General features: G+C 40.0%; 1 pseudogene; it reads left to right on the plus strand.

Annotated features, from left to right (window-relative positions):
• Nucleotides 1–9297: 9297 nt before the first annotated feature.
• On the plus strand, nt 9298–9729 carry LOC128055188 (histone H2B type 1-C/E/F/G/I-like; annotated as a pseudogene).

A 9729-nucleotide genomic window follows, 5' to 3' on the forward strand; every position in this document is an offset into this window, starting at 1 on the left:
ATCCCTTTTCTATACAAACAATTTATTCATTTTTCAGTTTATTTTCTGCCATTAAGTTTTGAGTGGGTAAGGCCTAAGAACTGTTTTGGCTTTGGTAACAATCTCGAAGGTAAACAACTTAGTTTATCTAAGCTGACAAATGGTAAGTCACCTTCAACACCTGAATTAACAGGAAGACATTACTTTGAAGCACTCTCAGAGTTAAGTGTGGGCTACTTGAAGGACTTTTAACAGATTGCTAGGCCCCACCTCAGTTTCACTAGATTGACTAGACCTGGATTAGGGGCCAATAATTTGCATTTCTAAATTATCAAAGTGATGCTAACGCATCCGGGGATCACACTTGAAGGGAAAAAGAAAAAAAGTGGAAACCCCCCTCAGTTGTGTCGGACTCTGCAACCCAACAGCAGCCATCCAGTTTCTCCTGGGATCCCAACGCAGGGATCTAACCGGGGTCTACCTGCATTGCAGGTGAATTCTTTACCACTGCGCAACCCGGGATGATACTGCTGCTGCTGCTAAGTCGCTTCAGTCGCGTCCGACTCTGTGCGACCCCATAGACGGCAGCCCACCAGGCTCCCCCGTCCCTGGGATTCTCCAGGCAAGAACACTGGAGTGCGCTGCCATTTCCTTCTCCAATGCATGAAAGTGAAAAGTGAAAAGGGAAGTCGCTCAGTCGTGTCCGACTCTTCGCGACCCCAAGGACTGCAGCCCACCAGGCTCCTCCATCCATGGGATTCTCCAGGCAAGAGTACTGGAGTGGGGTGCCATTGCCTTCTCCCAGTCACACAAAACTGGAAAATCACCTTGAGTTTCAACTAAGTGTCAAGTCCTGAAAATTAGCACCCGCTTCCGGTGTGGCCATACAAAATAGCGTGGGCCTTCCATTCCTCACCTCTGTCTGCCCCACCTCCCATAGCCACGGCCAGCCACACCATCTCCCTGGGTCTTCCCAACCCACTTCACGCTCCGCTGTTTTTCCTGGAGCCCCACGTTATGCGTACATCACCTTCGGCTCCCCTAGGAAGTCGCCAGTAAGTTATAGGCTTCCGCCCACCACTCTCGCCCCGCGAGGATTCTCGTGACCACCCGCTACTGGTGCGCAGGCGCAGCCGACCCCCAGCCTCTCTCGCATCTGCCAGTGGAAACGAAAGACCCTAACAGTTTAAGGGGGCATTCACTTATTGAAGCGGAGAACCGAGTTGTTTGAAGACCGAGAAACAAGACATCACCCTCTGTTAAATTTTTTTTTTCCTCCTCTCAAAACCTGTTCTGAAGAGGCACTTTCCCTCATAACTAGTCCCCCAAAACACTTTCCTTGCGCCACCCGTTTATTCGCTCTCATATTTCTAGGGCACCTTGAGGATTAAGTGGGTGTATGTGTATGTATGTGTGGATTATTATTATTTCCTACTTGAATAACTATGTATTTTAAGTTTCATCTTCAGATGCATGAAGGACCTACATCCATTAGGCTAGAGTAGACATGGAGCATACAGCCCACAGTGTTTTTAGAGGCTCACGAATGTATTTTAATTTCTTCTAAAATCAGTGTTGGTTACTACGAGTGAAATGACACAGAACATACAAGACACACAAGAGACAGACAGGACACCACTCTGGCCAGAGGAACAGAACTGGGCAAACTAATTGCCGTTTATTATTATAAAGCCCTCCTTAGGCAGAATTCCAGACTGTAAGATTAAGCCTTTTCAGTACAGTGCAGGTGCATACATGTTATCGTACAGCAAAGGGGAGTGAAATCTCTGTCTACTGCAGAGTCTGCACAAAGCCCTCATCTCCCTCTTATCTCAAGAAGGGAATGCTCCCTCGTTTGCAAGGGACCATTAAACTCAAGGCTGTATCCAGACTCTTTGGTAGAACGCCTCATATGCAAGGACGCTCAGCCTGAGCAGAGAGACCCGTTTGCAGGCACATCTCTGCTACGCTATTAACCCTTCAATCAGAATTAAAAATGAATTTTTAGGTCGACGAAAACGTTCTAATATACCATATAACTAGAACGAAGAAACCGTTCTACTAAAGGTTCTAATACTTTATGTAATTTTAATAATGTTACTGTTTTTGTTGGTTTTATGGAGGAGAGGGCCCAGGGAAAAGAGAGGTAAAAGAGAGTGGGGCCGGCAAAACGCAGTGCAACCTTGGGTGCAGGTAACACCCAACCATCTCCAGTTACTTTATTTACTTTTTTTTAATTGCTTTTGGTTTTTTTGGTGTACACATTTCCTAGTGCTTTCCAGATGTTAACACCTTTAATCTTCTTAACACACCTGTGAACTAATATTATCGCTATTTTAGCCATATGTATTGATTGCCAGCAGAAATATCAATAACCTCAGAAATGCAGATGACACCACACTTACGGCATAAGGCTAAGAAGAACTAAAGAGCCTCTTGATGAAAGTGAAAGAGGAGAGTTGTTTCACTCGATGAAAGTGAAAGAGGAAAGTTGGCTTAAAGCTTAACATTCAGAAAACCAAGATCATGACATCTGGTCCCATCACTTCATGGCATATAGATGGGGAAATAGTGGAAACAATGACAGACCTTATTTTTGGGAGCTCCAAAATAGTTGCAGATGGTGACTGCAGCCATGAAATTAAAAGACGCTTGCTCCTTGGAAGAAAAGTTATGACCAACCTAGACAGCATGTTAAAAAGCAGAGACATTACTTTGCCAACAAAGGTCCATCTGTCTAGTCAAAGCTTTGGTTTTTCCAGGAGTCGTGTATGGATGTGAGAGTTGGACTATGAAGAAAGCTGAGCGACTAAGAACTGATGCTTTTGAACTGTGGTGTTGGAGAAGACTCTTGAGAGTCCCTTGGACTGCAAGGAGATCCAACCAGTCCATCCTAAAGGAGATCAGTCCTGAATATTCATTGGAAGGACTGATGCTGAAGCTGAAACGCCAATACTTTGGCCACCTGATGTGAAGAGTTGACTCATTTGAAAAGACACTGATGCTGGGAAAGATTGAGGGCAGGAGGAGAAGGGGATGACAGAGGATGAGATGGTTGGATAGCATCACCAACTCAATGGACATGAGTTTAAATAAGCTCCGGAGGTTGGTGACGGACAGGGAGGCTTCACACGCTGTAGTCCATGGGGCCGCAAAGAGTCGGACACAACCGAGCAACTGAACTGAACTGATTGAGTTGCTCAGAGCTTAAAATAATGTGTCCAATATCATCTTATTAATAAATGGCAAAAGGCATTCTGACCTAAGAAGTTTAGATCCAGAGTCCTTGCTCTAAACCATTGCATAGAGACACTCTCTCTTTAGAACAAACTAACCAATCTGCCTGGAGAAGGAAATGGAAACCCATCCCCACCAGGGATTAAACTGGCACCAACTGCAGTGGAAGCCGGGAGTCATAGCCTCTGTATCACCACGTTCTAAACCATTGCATGAGACATTGTCACTTTAGAACGAACGAACCAGGCTACCTAGAGAAGGAAATGGCAACTCATTCCAGTATTCTTGCCTGGAAAATCCCATGGAGAGAGAAGCCTGGCAGGCTACAGTCCATAGGGTCAAAGAGACACACAGCTTCATCGACTTACACTGAACCCAGCTACTCTTGAGCTTTCTTTTTGACTTGGCCTACAAAGACTAAAACAAATGATTAATGTAGTTTCTGACAGCTCAAGGCCTAGGATAACCCTAGCTAGCCTTAGGTTGCCTGTCCTAAATAAAAATCCATTGTTTTTCTTCCATTTCACTCTGTTTTTGTTTTGGAGAATCATCCTATTTTTGCTACTTAATGTTAATTTTACAGTGCTATACCATAGTGAAGTTTTGTCACATAACATTGAATTTTTAGGTTATTTTGGAGTTTAAGAACATTTTACCATATTGAGTCATAAAAAAATTAAACATAGTCTAGTGCATCAGTTCAGTTCAGTCACTCACTTGTGTCCAACTCTTTGTGACCCCATGGACTGCAGCATACCAGGCCTCCCTGTCCATCACCAAATCACAGACCTTGCTCAAACTCATGTCCATTGAGCCAGTGATACCATCCAACCATCTCATCCTCTGACAATCTCTTCTCCTCCTGCCTTCAATAATTCCCAGCATCAGGGTCTTTGCCAATGAGTCAGTTCTTCCCATCAGGTGGCCAAAGTATTGGCGTTTCAGCTTCAGCATCAGTCCTTCCAATGAATATTCAGGACTGATCTCCTTTAGGATGGACTGGTTGGATCTCCTTGCAGTCCAAGGGACTCTCAAGAGTCTTCTCCAACACCACAGTTCAAAAGCATCAGTTCTTAGTCGCTCAGCTTTCTTCATAGTCCAACTCTCACATCCATACACGACTCCTGGAAAAACCAAAGCTTTGACTAGACAGATGGACCTTTGTTGGCAAAGTAATGTCTCTGCTTTTTAACATGCTGTCTAGGTTGGTCATAACTTTTCTTCCAAGGAGCAAGCGTCTTTTAATTTCATGGCTGCAGTCACCATCTGCAACTATTTTGGAGCTCCCAAAATTAAAGTCTGTCACTGTTTCCATTGTTTCCCCATTTATTTGCCATGAAGTGATGGGACCAGATGCCATGAGGGTGGTCCTCTTCACTTTCTGCCATAAGGGTTGTGTTATCTGCATATCTGAGGTTGTTGATATGTCTTCCAGCAATCTTGATTCCATTTTGTGCTTCATCCCATCCACCATTTCTCATGATGTACACTGCATATAAGTTAAATAAGCAGGGTAACAATATACAGCCTTGACATGCTCCTTTCAATATTTGGAACCAGTCTGTTGTTCCATGTACAGTTCTAACTGTTGCTTCTTGACTTGCATACAGATTTCTCAGGAAGCAGGTCAGGTGGTCTGGCATTTCCATCTCTTTAAGAATTTTCCAGTTTGATATGATCCACACAGTCAAAGGCTTTGGCATAGTTAATAAAGCAGAAGTAGATGTTTTTCTGGAACTCTGTTGGTTTTTTGATGATCCAGAGGATGTTAGCAATTTGATCTCTGGTTTCTCTGCCTTTTCTAAATCCAGCTTGAACATCTGGAAGTTCACAGTTCACATATTGCTGAAGCCTGGCTTGGAGAATTTTGAGCACTACTTTACTAGTGTGTGAGATGAGTGCAATTCTGTGGTTGTTTGAACATAGCTTAGCATTGTCTTTCTTTGGGATTAGTATTACTGACCTTTTCCATTCCTGTGGCCACTGCCGAATTTTCCAAATTTGCTGGCTGAGTGCAGCACTTCCACAGCATCATCTTTTAAGATTTGAAATATCTCCACTGGAGTTCCATCACCTTCACTAGCTTTGTTCGTAGTGATGCTTTCTAAGGCCCACTTGACTTCAAATTCCAGGATGTCTGGCTCTAGGTGAGTAATCACACCATCGTGGTTATCTGGGTCATGAAGATCTTTTTTGTATAGTTCTGTGTATTCTTGCCACTTCTTCTTAATATCTTCTGCTTCTGTTAGGTCCATACCATTTCTGACCTTTATTGTGCCCATCTTTACATGAAATGATCCCTTGGTATCTCTAATTTTCTTGAAGAGATCTCTAGTCTTTCCCATTCTATTGTTTTCTTCTATTTCTTTGCATTGATCACTGAGGAAGGAAGTCTAATGTATATCTGTCTCTCAATTTGAGTGAATCTTGTTTTTTATTTCAGGATTTCACGGTTTTATATATACAGATCTGGAACATTTTTTCTTGGATTTAGAATCCTTAGAATGTATTATACTCTTGTAAATAATGTCTGAATTTTCTATTTCAAATCCAGAAAGGCCATGAATTTTTATGTGGTACTCATATATTCAGCAGCCCTCTTATGCTCAGGAAGATCTAATTGTTTATAGAATCTTGTTAATTTTTACAATGACATATTATTTTCAAACAATAAGGATAATGTCTTTTCTTGTTGAATACTTATCCTTCTTGTTTCTTGTACTTATGATATTAGCCAGGCCCTCGGTGTTATGTTGCATAAGAGTAGTACCACAAAGCTTTTGTCTTTTTACCATTTTGGAATCCTTCTAAAATTACACTATTAAATATTGTGCTCACTGTAGCTACTTCTTATGAAGTGAGTCGCTACTCCTTATCCTTCTAGTTCGTTGAAAATATTGATAATGAAGGCATGTGATATCTAACAAATACTTTCCTAGTATCTATGCAAATGATAACAGCTTTTCTCTATTAATTTATTACGTGGCAGATTTTGAATTTTAAACTTTTCTTCCATTCTTATAATAAACCAAACATACTATACTATTTGGAGAAGGAAATGGCAACCCACTCCAGTACTCTTGCCTAGAAAAATCCCATGGACGGAGCAGCCTAGTGCAGGCTACTGTCCATGGGTCGCAAAGAGTCGGGCACGACTAAGTGACCTCACTTCACTTCACTTCACTTCAATATACTATTGTTTTTTAAATAATGTTATCTCTTGGTTTCCATTTGCTTGCTTCCTAAATATAGCTTTAAAAAAAAGAAAAGGAATTTCATAGAATGAGACTGTAATTTTTTCTCATCTCTTTCTCTATTTCATTCTGTGTTGTTCCTGTCCAATTTAGATAAGGGTAAACAATTTGCCAAAAAAAAAAAAAGATAGCTATTTTTCTATTGAAACATCTGCAAAATAGGGATTATCAATTACTTAAATTTCACTAGTACCTGTAAAACCCAGCCAAGTGTGGTATCATTTAGACTGAAGAGTACAAGAAATTTTTTTTAACTGCCTGTCCTATTTCCATAATCATAACTTGTTTATTCAGCCCATTACTTAAGTTTTTCTTGAAAATTATTGTTTTCTGTTAAGCTTAATATCTCTCTTTTGGTAGCAACTGTCTTTTTTTTCTATTTGTATAATTTTTTCACACACACAATATTTTTTACCTCATTAATTTTTAAAGATGTTTGTCTCTTGTTGTAAGACTTTTCAAAGAACAAGGTTGTTGTCTATGGATTATCTCCATTAAAAAAAATTTTTTTTTAAATTTTAAGGTTGACATACTTAAAATAATATGTCAACGTGAAAATCCATGAGAACGTATAAACACACAATGAAATCAAATAAGAACTCAGTAGGGTTGGTAAATATATGCACCATGTGAAAATATATGGCCTTTCTATACATTAGCAATGGCCTATGTGGAATTGAAACAGAGCATAATTCACCACAGTACAACACATTCTAAGAATTTTAAGACCAATTCTTTCAACTTAATTTTGATTTACTTTCTTGTTCTTTTTCTAGCTTTTTGTTGTTCTTGTTGAACACCTATTTTGTATATCTTTAGTGATTTTTGTTCCTTAAAGTATGCTTTTAATATTATGTATGGCAACCCACTCCAGTATCTTTGCCTGGAAAATCTCATGGACACAGGAACCTGATAGGCTGTGGTCCAGGGGGTTGCAAAGAGTCGGGTACGACTGAGCAACTAACACTAACACTATGTCCCTTTTAGTACACCTTTAGATACATCCAACAATGTTCATGTGTATTATTTCCATTTCTATTTATCTTATAATATTTCATAGTTTCCCATATAATATTCTAATTCATTGTATTTAGAAGTGTGCTTTTAGTTTCCAATCATACATCGTTTATTTTCATTATCCTAAAAAAAGTCTTTTCTATTGCTCTTTAATTAGATTATGATTAAAAAGTGTCATATATATGAAACTGATTCTTTTGTATCCACTGTGACATTTTCTGAAGCCAGTGTTGAATTTTTGAGATTATTAAATGTGTGCTTTAAAAGTTGGACATTGTCTATGTGTGAAATACAGGAATCACACACAGATAGATCAAGTTCGTTGACTGTGTTGCCCAAATTTTCTATAAGCATACATATTTTTTGTTTGTTTGTTTGCTAGCTAAGAGAATTTTTAAGCTTAATATAATGAAAACTTGACAAACAGCTCTAAATTTGAACTTCTCCTGCTAATTCTGTCAGCTGTTACCTTAATCATGAACATATGAGGTCCCGAATGTTTCATCTTATCAGTAGATTTTAATTTTATCTTTATGGAATATAGGTCTTTTTGATTTCTAGAGTTTCTATGTTTTTTTAATTTTTAAAATTAGGTTGATTTTGATTGTCCCTTGTTCCCTCATTGCATTAATAGATTTTTATTTCTTTAAACTTTCAGTAAATTGTTATGTTATAGTATCTGATAATTTCAGTATCTGCAAATCATTGTCTGAGGGAAAGAGGGAATCTAAGGCTGTTGTTTCTTTGGAAGCCCAAACTATATAGTGTCTCTTTTCCTCTTCGATTTGATACTATTTGTTATAATCTTATATTTGGACATTATAAATTCCTAGTAGAATGTTCCTAACGTGATAGATGCTAAATAAATAATTGTTGAATAAATAAATCACAATCAACCTGTTCACATTATATCTAGGAAAGTGGGTGGTGAAGAGGCTTCCCGCTTGAAGGTGTTTGTGTTTGCCTTCATAGGGCACTAGGGGGCGCTACGAACCTAGGTCACAAATTTAAAACTTTAAGGGTTAGGGGTTGTCTGCGGAAGGTCAAGGAGCCTGGGGAATGTTAGGGGAAAAAGGCAAATTCAGGGAGCACACCTCTCTGCAGAAAAGATAGAGGCTATTGGAAGAATTAGCTAAGAACTAGTTTCAGTCGAAGATGATGATGATGGTAATAAAAACTTTAAAATATAGGCGTTAAACAACGGGTTCTTCCATTTCTGTGTGTGTTTAATCTTTTCACTGGTTAGACTGAAGAACCTATTTCTGACCTTCCTTTGTGGCTAGATGTGATTTAATCCTTTCCAGTTCGAAGGATCATATCCATATGGGCTACGAAATTCCTTATCTCCCTTCAAGTGATGTACTTTTTCCCCCTACTCTTTATTTTCACACTCTATTTCTGCATCTTGTGTACAACAGGAAACATTGTACTTGGAATTGTCTGGATGACCACAGTTCGTTTCCTCTCCCTGGTCTAAAATCTAGATTCAGATGTAATGATACTGCTTTCAAGGAGGTATAAACAAGCCTAGCAAATAGGAGACAGAACTGTGCCTCGAGCTTTGCTTCTTTGGTAATTTCAAAGCACTGCCGAGAGTGACTTCTAGTTTTTAAAACAAACTAGGCTGAATTGTTATAAACGAAACAGAATTTATTTTTAAAAGGTTAACTAGATTTTTAAAAATTGGCCTGATTGCTGGAAAACTGTCACAGGTATGAGAAAGTAGATCTGGAATTATTTATTTGCATGCAAGTGAACCAATGAGCAATTGTGAAAGTAGGCCTTCATTTGCATAACGTTGCCTACAAATATGTTGGCGCCGCCGCCATTTTATTTTCTCTCATAAGACAGTGAAGCCCTAATGCCAGAACCAGCAAAGTCCGCACCGGCCCCTAAGAAGGGCTCTAAAAAGGCGGTTACCAAGGCTCAGAAGAAGGATGGCAAGAAGCGCAAGCGCAGCCGCAAGGAGAGCTACTCCGTGTACGTGTACAAGGTGCTGAAGCAGGTCCACCCCGACACGGGCATCTCGTCCAAGGCCATGGGAATCATGAATTCGTTCGTGAATGATATTTTCGAGCGCATCGCTGGCGAGGCATCGCGCCTGGCCCATTACAACAAGCGTTCAACCATCACATCCAGGGAGATCCAGACCGCAGTTCGCCTGCTGTTGCCCGGGGAGCTGGCCAAGCACGCCGTATCCGAGGGCACCAAGGCTGTCACCAAGTACACCAGCTCCAAGTAG

The sequence above is a fragment of the Budorcas taxicolor genome, chromosome 11, assembly GCF_023091745.1.
Source record: "Budorcas taxicolor isolate Tak-1 chromosome 11, Takin1.1, whole genome shotgun sequence".
NCBI classification, from domain to species: Eukaryota; Metazoa; Chordata; class Mammalia; order Artiodactyla; family Bovidae; genus Budorcas; species Budorcas taxicolor.